The sequence below is a fragment of the Pinus tabuliformis genome, chromosome X (genome assembly GCF_031772625.1).
Source record: "Pinus tabuliformis cultivar Carrire ecotype Pingquan chromosome X, CPIR1, whole genome shotgun sequence".
Taxonomy (NCBI): Eukaryota; Viridiplantae; Streptophyta; class Pinopsida; order Pinales; family Pinaceae; genus Pinus; species Pinus tabuliformis.
In genome coordinates this window covers 405,888,976-405,900,425 of record NC_142308.1, presented here as the reverse complement: position 1 = coordinate 405,900,425, position 11,450 = coordinate 405,888,976, and the positions used below count along the sequence as shown (strand labels likewise).

Below are 11,450 nucleotides of genomic sequence, written 5' to 3'. Positions count from 1 at the left end.
CCCTGTGTTTGCTACTTTAGTAGCTCCACCCAATATAGGGAATCCAAAGTCTACTACAGTTTGAGTACCTATCGAGAGACTAGTCCGGGGTAGCCAAAGTTTTGCAACCTTCACCCACTAGCCATTAAGGGATTCCAAAATAAAAAGCCTCCACCCACTCTTGCAATAATGACCAACAACTACTTTATAATGCCCTTGATATTAAGTAATGCTTTTACATCTATTGTGATCGAAGTCCAAATATTCCTTTGGGTTTAAGTCTCATCCTTGGTTTTAAGTCTCTTGCAACTTTCACAAATGTTTCCAGATTATTGTTAAAGTCTCAGGCATTCTATATGTTTGTAATAAGTCCAGATATTACACAAGTTGAAATGTACATAAAGCATTGTATAAATTAGGGCATAAGCAGTCCAGATGGTTTTAATAAATTCATGCATTAACAAGTTCAAATGTTTCATCTCAACCAACTATCATCTCAATGAAATCCTTATCTTATTAGCAATAAGAACTAATCATTCCAAAAGAATCGTGTAAAACAACTAGCTAAGAGAAATGAGCCACACCCTTTTCACTATGATAATGGCAACATGACAATATTTCAATAAGAGGACAAAGGAATAGCATGATGGAGCTAGGTGACCATAATCTAGGAATCAAGTGCATACTATAGTTGCAGTAAGAATGGAGTTGCCATCTAGAGTACGAACCATGACTGCAACTATTGAGTGGAAGGGTGAAATGAGTGCACAATCCAATGGCCTGTGCGTTTAACCGTTTGTTGTAAACTGCACATTCAACTATATGCCTTCTGTTGTAGCGCATTCTTTCCTTTGATGCGAATCCCTTCCCCTCCTTCTCCACTGCCTTGTACCTCTCTCACTGCACACATTTACTTTTGGCTCTTCGTGTGTCCTCCTAGTCTCGACTCCCTCCTTTTCTATTGTTCAACTTCTACTCCTGGTAGTTAGGGCCCAACCCCTTTGGACCAACCAAAGGTGTCCCCCTATCCTCCCTTGGCCTTTTCACTACCGATGGGTTTGTAGGCCAGTAAAGTTTTTGCCATTTGGCCTCCCTCTCTCTCCTTGCTTGCCATTTGCCCTTTTCTCCAGGCTTGTTCTAGAATCGACAAGATGTGAAGGAAAATATCCCCCACCATGTGCTAATAATCCTGTCAATATATGTTGGTGCTTGGAGAATCCTTAATTGTGCAATGAACCTCATGCTGACGAGCTTATCGAAGTTTATTCGGTCTCGCTTGTTGAATTATATGTGCTATATCAGGTTGGTGTTGAATCATATGTGCTATATCCAGTCCTAATAATAAAATTAGGCTTATAACCTTAATGTGCACCTCATACAAAGGATAATTTATTGATAAATAGTGTCACACCCTACCATTGTTCCTTTTCCTTAATTGGTGTCTTGAATTGGGTTAGTTGTTAAGAATATTTTTCAGGGTCATGTATACCAGGATAACTAATAAGGTGTTCACAATAGCCATACAAATGTAACCTTCAACATGTATACCAAGATAATAAAGGTATTTATAATATCCATACAAATGCAAGGTGACCAAGACCACATTCACACTATATACATGCATGTACCAAAATCGGGACCATTAGCACAATGTCTACATACTTGGAAAGATAACCAGGATCATTACACAGACAAAGTCCCAATAGGAGTTGTGGCCTTAACATGTTTTGCACTCCCTCCGACCACTTCTTTGTAAGAGACCGAAAGGCTTGTTCTTGATCCTCCATGTGATAGATTAGGTCCTAATCTTCCACACAATCCCGATACTAGGGAAAGAGAGGAGCCCCTACTTATCTTGCATTCTTTAATGGCCCTCTTGTCTTGCAAGAGTTTCCCTTTTGAGATGATCCTTTGCTTTACTTTTGGGAGCCCCACTCGTTGCTGTATCTTGATTTTGACACTCTCCACTATGTCTTCATCCTTGACCCAAATCAATAAGGATCTTCCATTAAGGGTTTTTATAAATATATGGTAAGAGCTATTTTATTTTGTGCATAAAACTTTGTTCTGTTCTGGATTTTCGATTAAATCTGCATTGGTATAGGGTTTGGAGAATGAGAAGATGTGTGGATCTAGACATGCAGACCCTAAACCGCCCTTGAAGACATGTTGAGAGTGGCTCAATTCTTCAAACCGTCCCATCGACCCCAATAGAGGAAAAAAATAGTTACTGTCGTTCTGCTTAGCTCCGATTTGAGAGCATTTGAGCAAAAAAACTTGAGGAAAAAAACAAAAACATTCAAGCAACCCCATGCAACTGCACAAGCCAACATCATCCTATCATCGAAATAATAACAAAGATCTAGAGAAGGCAAAAACATTATCGCTGCTTGAATCTTCCTAAATTAACACCTATAATATTTATGTTATGCCAATAAACATTATACTCTTTGCTTCCAAGAAATCAATGAATAAGATTACTTTATTCATTATTCTTTACCAAAATAATAATCAAGATGATCTTAAAAACATTAAGTAATAATCAATGACATATTGACATAAACAAAGTAAACCAATAATAATTAAAATAATTAGTCAAAGACATTATATACGCCTTTAAAAAAATTTCCTTTTAAATATTAATGATGACCGCAATGATTTGCTATCCTAAAAAAAACATGATTTCTTTTCAAAAAAAACTTGTTATCTCTTCCTTTAATAATTGTGTGCACAATTACTTTATACTTAAAAAAACATTAAATCATAACTCAATTGTTTTCATTCTAATCATCTTAAAATTTTGACTAAGGAAAAAATGAAAATGAAATTGTATTCTAACCATCTTAAAATTTTGATAAAAAAAAGTAAAAGTGAAATTGATATTATACCACGAGCTTTACCTTAACAACTATACAAATACAAATTCTCTAATTTTTTCTTTTTCTTTTTTATCCTTCAAATTATTTAACCATGGTTTTTATAACTCCACATTATCTATTAACATAAATCAACTAAATTAAATTATATAATTTTGCTAATATATTATATATAAATGTAATTATAATTATTTTATAAACCAACCAAAAACCTAAGATAGAAATGTAAAATAGATGTCCAGACATTTAAATTCTCTTATTTTATCACTACTAATTTACATGTTTATTATATTCTGATTTAGTAGTTAGAATAAGGTGTCAACATATAAATATCTAATGTTAAAAAACAAGCACTTAACCTTCCTAAAATATGCAAATATTCAACTATATCATTGATTTATTTTAAAAATTAAAAATACTACACATGAGAAACAGCTATTCCCTTGCAACTTCTGAACGAATGATAATTATTTCAATGTTCATCAGATTTCGATGGTAATGCTACCTGACGATACCAATAGATGAACTCGGAGTTGCGCGCTTGTTTGGTGATGGCCAAAATTATTTGATTTTGAACCCGAATCACTTTACTGCTGCAACTGACGGGTTTTGTTTTGTCAGAGGTTGAGAACCAACAGAGACTGAACGTTGCCTTCGGCCGGAGGAGAAATTTGAGGGGTGGGCGTAGCAGGAGAGGAAGATTCTGCCATAGATTAAATGTGCCCGATAATGAACAAGTAACATTATCATCAGGGTCCTTCGTCCCATGATCTCTCGGCAACATATGATGAAATCTTCAGTATGAATTGCTAACGGGATGAGACAGTGAGAAATATTATAGGCAATAACAGAAGAAATGAGATCAGGAGAAACCCAATAACAGAAAAAAATGAGATTAGGAGAAACCCAACTGGAAGAAAAGTAATTGGAAACAGTCTCCTGCAATTTGCATGGGAGTTCAATGGCAACTAGATTGAGTCCATCAAGTGTGATATGTTACTTGCATAAAGAAAGCAGGAATCCCAGAAAAGCTCTTAGTTTCTTTCAATGGGCTAGTCATCAGGGCTTTCAGCACACAGCTGAGTCCACCTCCACAATTGTCTACATCCTTGCAAATGCCAGAATGCTCGTTGAAGCACACAGTCTTATGCAACATCTCATTGCAGGCAAGTTCTCAAATTTTCCATCTCTTAGTGCTGTCATTGACAATTTGGTAGATACAAACAAAAATTGCGAGTCTACCAAAGTGGTCTGTGACATGATTATCAATATCTATTCCCAAGCTAGAATGACCTCAGAGGCCCTTGATATTCTAGATAAGATGCAGAGCCATGGTCTTGTTCCAACTATTAACAGTTGCAATGACCTTCTCAATGCCTCGGTGAAAACTGGCAAATTTGATGTGGCTTGGAGAATTTTTGAAGAAATTTTTAGGGAAAAGATTTTGCCCGATGTGTATACCTTCAGTATGATGATTGGGGTTTGCTGCAAAGAGGGCAATTTACAGAGGGGAAGGGAGCTGTTTGGCGAAATGGAGGCGAGAGGTTGTGTTCCCAATGTGGTTACATATACGACATTAATTGATGGCTTTTGCAAGGTTGGCAATATCGATGAAGCAAAGAAACTGTTCGAGCGAATGATGGAAAGGGGCTTGGCTCCCAATGAGTTTACATATACATCTCTTATAGACGGGCACTGCAAGAGAGGCTTTATGCAGGAAGGTTTAAGGCTACACGAGGAGATGATGCACAAAGGGATTGTTCCTAATTTGTTTACATACAACTCATTGATCGATGCGCACTGCAAGGAAGGCAATCTGGCAGAGGCTTTTGATTTGTTTCATGAGATGCAAGCCAAAGGAGTGACACGCAATGCCGTCACTTACAATGCACTCATTGCAGGGCTCTGTAGAGTAGGCAGACTGAAGGGTGCATGCAAATATTTGAAGAAAATGGTGGTTGTGGGATTGGTTCCCAACATTGTTACTTTCAATACTCTTATTCATGGGTATTGCAAAGAAGGAAATCTGAGAAGGGCAGAGAGTTTTTTGGCCCAGATGAAAAGTAGGGGTTGACTCCCAATGTTATTACTTACAATAGTCTGATCCATGGGTTTTGCAAGGCTGGGAGATTACTGGATGCAGTTGCCGTCCTTGAAGAAATGCAGGAAAGAGGTTTGGCACCGACGGATGTCACTTACACATCACTCATTGATGCATACTGTAAAGAAAACAATATGGAGGAAGCTTTTAAGCTGCAGACTTATATGGAGGAGATGGGTCTAAAGCCAAATGTCATAACATACAGTGCCCTCATAAACGGGTTCTGCAAGGGAGGCAGGATGAAGGATGCAAATAAATTGTTCAATATGATGCGAGGAAAGTGGATGGAACCTAATGATGTTACTTACAACACTATGATTTATGGGTACTGCAAAGAAGGCAATGCATATAGAGCCTACAGGTTGCTCAGGGAAATGATAGATAATGGTATGGTGCCAAATATTGCCAGCTACAGTGTTGTCATTGAAATACTTTGCAAGGAAGGGAAATCACTGGAGGCTAATGAACTGCTCAAGGAAATGGTTAAATTTGGTATGAATCCCTGCAGTGCCACCTACACAGCCACGTTTGAAGCACAGCTACAAGGCTCATAATTTCTTGACACCTGTTGAGCTTCAAATGCAATAGTATCAAAGATTCTTCTTTGATACTTCATTCACCACACTGATGGGGAACCTTTCAATTCAAATAGAAATGTCGTATCGAGTCCTCTCTTGCAGAAAGGACTGTATTTTATGTAAAACATATCCAGCCCTATCAAGCAAGGGAAGATTCAGGAGAGTATAAGCACTGAAGGAAATGCTCAAGAAAGGCCATGGCTTCTACTCAGATATCACGAGTGCTCATACAAGGCACGAGGCATTTGGTTCTGATGATCCGTTTAGTTTTTTTCGTACTTGGCAGGGCTGTAAAGCTTACCAGATTAAATAGTTACGTCTGTTATGGTTGTTGTCTATCACTTGTTGTTGGGAAAGATATTTTATCAGATAATTTTGTATTAAGAAAACTGAAGTCATTGAGCGTCAAATGAAACACTGTCAAAGATTCTTCTTTGATACTTCACTCACCACATACTTGGGGAATCTTTCAATTTCAAATAGAATATGGAATCCAGTACTCGCTTGTAGATAGGACTGTGTTTTATGTATACATACTATCAAGCAAGGAAAGATTCAGGTGAGTATAGCGCTGAAGGAAATGCTCAAGAAAGGCCATTGTTTCTACTGAAATCTCGTGAGTGTTCATAAAAGGCATGAGGCTTTTGATTTCTCATGATCTGTTAAGTTTGTTGCATACTTGGCAGGGCTGTAAAGCTTATAATATAATTAATATTACATAGTAGAGCTGTAAAGCTTATAATATGATTAATACTACATAGTAGAGCTTTAAAGCTTACCGTGTTGAAAATAGTAGTGAGAAATTGATTCCTTGATTTGTGCCTTCTTTCAATGAGTCAACTTCGAGTTCCTTCTTGTGCATGCTCGAGTTCCTAAAATTTAGGAGTGTCCCTAAAAATTAGGACGAGTTAGGTTGCAGTTGACTGATGTGTTGAAATTGAAAGTCGAGTTCTTGATTTTTTAGTGTGAGTTGATTGAGGAAAAAGTTAAAACACAAGTGACTGAGTTTCAAGTGATTGTCGTGAAATATGACGAGTTGCATGAGTAGTTAATTCATGCTAACTCAATCAATCACAAAATCGTTCCTTAATTAGAAAACTCACTAATTTTAGCCATCCGAATAGCTGTAAAGAAGGAATGAAGGCACACCTTGTAATCATAATTTTGTGAGCTTGTCAGAGAAACGTGCCAAGCATTCTTGTGTAAATTATTGGAGAGGAAAGCAATTCCTTTAGGTATTGCACATAGAAATAGGGGTTTTTCCTATTTAATAGGGGTTAGTAGTGCGCATAAAAATAAAAATCGGAGGAAAGATTAGGGATCTTGCAGGGTTGTTTCAAGCTTAGTTCAAGGCTGAGAGATCAGTTTGTATTCTCTATTGAAGCAAGGTTATTTGTAAGAGATCTATTGCTCATTATTCAATAAAAATTCTCAAATGAGGGTTTTCCAAGTTGGGTTCCTGTTGTAGCGGCTACAACCACCCTCCAAAATTTTGGCTCGCATGCAAATTTTGGAGCCTACCTTGGATCCTGCGATCGATCATCCTTGGTCGCTTGTTGGTAAGCTAATGATTTCAAGCTCCCCTCCTTGATCTTAAGAGTTGTTCGTGTTCTCATCTTTATGCAACATGTGTCATCTTTCAGCATAGGGGTTGTTGTTTGTCATGCAAAGGGAATGTTGTTTTGCTTCAAGGGAATTGTGTGCGTATGAGTGGTTGTCATCACATAGACATGTTTCACACTCACTTCATGCACTCTTGTCATGAAGGTTGTTGCATCAAGCAAAGTATGTCTTATGCATTCTGGATGGTCTACGTTGTGTCACTAAGTGTCCGTGTGCGATCACAATCGAGTCCTATCACTGTTTACATCTGTGTCACTGATCTCACACTTAGCCATTTCCCAAACAACCTAGCCTCATCTAGCTTCCCGAAACTTATCACTTTGCGTCTGCAACCATCAAGCTTCCTCCCTTACCTGCTGAAACCCCGTAGTGCGCAGACCCAACATCCTTTGGCATCCAAAATTGTACAGTGGTTTCCTCTAATGTCCTCCCCAGCTGAAATCCACTGTCAACATAAATTGCGCAGTATTGTCCCTCAGCTGCTCAGGCTACCTTGCACCTAGAAACTGTGCAGTATTGCCTCTCAGCTGCCCGGGCTGCACTGCACTTAGAAATTACGCAGAGGTGTCCTCCCAGGACTCCCATCTCGCAACAGTGTGCTGTGCCTAAAAATGGCGCAGTGCTATCCAAGCTGCCCTGTCGGTCTTGCATTCAGAAAATGCGCAAATGGGCCACCCATGGCCCCATCCCGGCAACAATCACTTCCCGCTGAAGCCGCGTTGATCCATTGCTCAAGTGACTACAGGAAAAGGTGACATGCTAAAATCACTCCTAAGGAGTCAAGAAGGACCAAGAGGCCAAGTAATGGAAAAGATCAGGACCGCATGCAAACTCCGTCGGATGCATGATCATCTTGAGGGTAATTATGGTAAGTAAAGAACACCTTTCGAAATAAACTTCTTAGTCGAGTTTGTAGGACTGCTTGTCATTGTCATATCATCCTGTCTTCAGTAACATGCATGTGTGCAAACACAAGAGGTCATTTCATGTGTTTCCTCTACATGTCTTGCTTCCTTTTTGCTTGTTTGTCCAACTGTCGTCTTCAACATGTTGATTGCTATGTCATGCTTGCGACCTTGTTCTGGTGACGCTGAAGGTTGTCTTTGAGTGAATGAGTTGTGTTCGCTATGTAAAACATCCATCACACTCACACACGATGTTGTAAGCATTGTCGCACAAGTGTCGTTATGGTTGTCCGAAGGTCTATCCGAAGTGTCACACTTGTCGCTTTCACCATTAAACAGTCCCACAGTTAGTCACATTGAGCATATGTTGTCTTGTTGGTTCGAGATGTCTTGTCGTCAAGTCATGTTGAGTGTGTGTTCGCAAGGTCATGTGCACGAGTTCACTCGCTCACACACTTAACCATTTTGTCGAAGGTCTGTCGACCGGACCACCCTCCATCAGCCGGACGCTAAGCCGCACTGTGCAGTCTCAACCCTCAGTGACCAAGTACTGCTGCCTAGAATTGCGCAGAGCTTGAGGCTGCCTCCCAGGTAGTCTGCACTGTGCAATCCTGGAATCGACCTGGCTGACTATCACCCAGAACAACGCAGAAGTTGCCCAAGAAGCCATCTCAATCTGCGCTGCCCGCAAGCCAATCCATCAAGCCTCCTGTTGGTCAACTGGAGAGTTTGACCGGGCAATGACCCCGAGCTTCACTCCTCCCAAAAATTGCGCAGAAGCTGTCAGCATGCTTGCCTCCGCTGACTGAAGAAATTGTGCAGACAAGAGGGACAGGCACCCACTGCCTATCACTGCACTGTCTCTGAAAATTGCGTAGTTCTGTCAATTAGTCCCCCTGCTAGTTGGCCTGCTGCTCCTCTTGAAAATTGCGCAGTTTTCCTGGACTGTCCACCAGCTGCTCGACACCCCGCTCAGCCCGAAAATTGCGCAAACATGTTCAGCATGACTGCCTCCCAGTTCTGCGCAGTTTTGGCCAACAAGCTCCCGCAGCCCGCTCCCAGCCTCCCCTGAAAATCTGCGCAGTTTTCACTGCCAGTGTCCTCTGCTGCCTGCACTATCTTCCCGGGAAAAAATGCATAGTTCTGCCTCCCAGTTGAGCCAGGTCCTGCAAAATGTCACTGCTGTTTCGGACTGCTCATCCCAGTGTCCTAGTGACCTTTGCCCAATTTTTCTTGACAGTGCCCTAGAGCCTCACATCTCGGCCTGACATGTGCTCTGCATTGTTTTAGAGCCTTGTCCTCTCTCCCGGTCACCTGCACCGGAAACGAAAGACAATGCATCATGGTAGACTAGGGGATTTCTGGATTTGATATTGTCTCGTCATGAGTGATTGTACAAACATGTACATGGATGAGACATGTATTAAAATAATTAATATTTTTAATGGAGTTCCTAAGTCTAAACTTAGGAAAAATAAAATATTAATGGGTATTAATATAAAATTGGGATAGAAGGTTCCAAAAGTCATGGATCAAGCCAAATCTATTCTTAGCCATTGATTAGAGAATTAATCTCGGCCGTTGAAGGACCAACAGGAAAAGTATAAGAAGAGGCTTGAGGGTCAGTTGGAGAACACATTGAGGGAGACCAGTCACTTCATTTTTGGAGCGGGGTTAGTTGAGAAATTCGAACTAGTGGTCTGGAGAGCAGCAGGAGGCAGCAAGTACGAAACAGAGAGTCGGGAATAGCGCTAGAAGACCAACACAGAGGTTGGAGAGGCAGACGCAGAGTCTCTCAGGCAGACGCAGAGGTAGCAGATTGCGCAGTCACTTGGGGGCCTGCGTGGGTGATGCAGAGAGGCCCAGCGCTAACACAAAGAGGCAGGAGCTAACGCAGAGGACCTGGGAGCTACACAGAGGTCAGCTAGCCTGACGCTGAGACTGGGAGAAGTGTTGGAGAATTTTCTCTTTGTTGGGTAACCCAGTTTGGCACCCAGTTGTACTGAAGAATCGCTGAATAATAAAATCCTCCCTTGCTGCACCGATTTTCCCACATTGGGTTTTTTCAGGGACTGTTGTCCAAAATATCTGTGTCCATGTGTTGATTCTTGTGCATGTGTTTGTTTTTGTATTATAGTGTGATATCTACAACAAAATTTATTTTAATGTTTACTGAAGGATTTTCATAAATAACTTATTGGGAAATAAGTAGGTAAAATAAATCAGTTGTTGTAGTGATAGAATTTTCACACATTAGTCATATGCTTCCTCGTCCATTTGTCAAGAGCATATGTTGGAAGGTGGGTTTTTAATCAAAAGATACTTTATTCATTGTGCAATCAGGTGCTTATGCTTGTTTGTATTTGGTCATTTGACATGGATTATGGGGTAACTTGGAAGAAAGAAGGGTCTTGGCTGTAGTCTTGTTCCCTCACCTTAAATGGGGGGTTAATTTTCAATCCTAGTCCAGTGGGACCACCCCTAATGGCCCATGGCTTTAGGAAGCGGCACTACTTGGGAAGCCATGATTGAGATAACGTAGCCCCATCTATCCCTATTCCATACTTACCGCTTTCCATTTTACATTATGAGCCCTTATTCCACCTCCGTTCTTTGGGTTAGCCATTGGGATTCAACATCCACACATCCTCATACCTTGAGTAGGGCTTGGAAATGCACCTTCGGAGGTTGATGCAACTAAAAGAAAAAGAAAGAACATATGATAGCCACAAGAAGAACAAAAGAAAAATCAAAATGTAAAGGATAGTCGGGACTTACAAATTAGCACATGGGCAAAAGCCAAGCATGAGCTCTACCTCTATCATATGGCCATCACCCAGTTCTTGGGCCAATGTTGCCCCATCTTATAGAAGACAAGGAACCCTTGCATGTCCCAACCCTTGATGGGCGATGAACTTCCTCATCCTAAAGGGGGTAATATTTGCTATATATCATACAATGCAAGCTCTCATGCCTTGAGCTACGAGCAATAATACAAGGAAAATTCAAGAAAAAGTAAAAGGCAATATAGAGGGGTGGAAAAACAAAGGCCGAGGTAACTCATGCATCCATGATTGCTCCCTCCTCACATTTATACACCTAGGATGAGGTATTCCATCATAGCTGGTCCCTTTGATCATTGCACTTGGCCATGGAGTTCTTTCCTCTTCGTTCCATCATTATTTATATGGCACCTATCGATTGAAGGGTACTAAGGACATGTCATTTCCCTTTGGGGGTTGGGAAAACCTAATAGGCTTGTCTATTAACCACTCCTACCTTGGGAGGTAACACCATTACACGGCCAAGGCCCCAATTTTGGAAGAGAAGCCACACATGAAGTGTTATTATGCCCATTTCTTTCAAGCTTGGTTCACTTAGATGCAAT

At 40.6% G+C, this 11,450-nt stretch overlaps 1 pseudogene; it reads left to right on the top strand.

The window, feature by feature from the left end:
- Nucleotides 1-3,293: 3,293 nt before the first annotated feature.
- On the top strand, nucleotides 3,294-5,928 carry LOC149140227 (uncharacterized; annotated as a pseudogene).
- The last annotated feature ends 5,522 nt before the right edge of the window (nucleotides 5,929-11,450 follow it).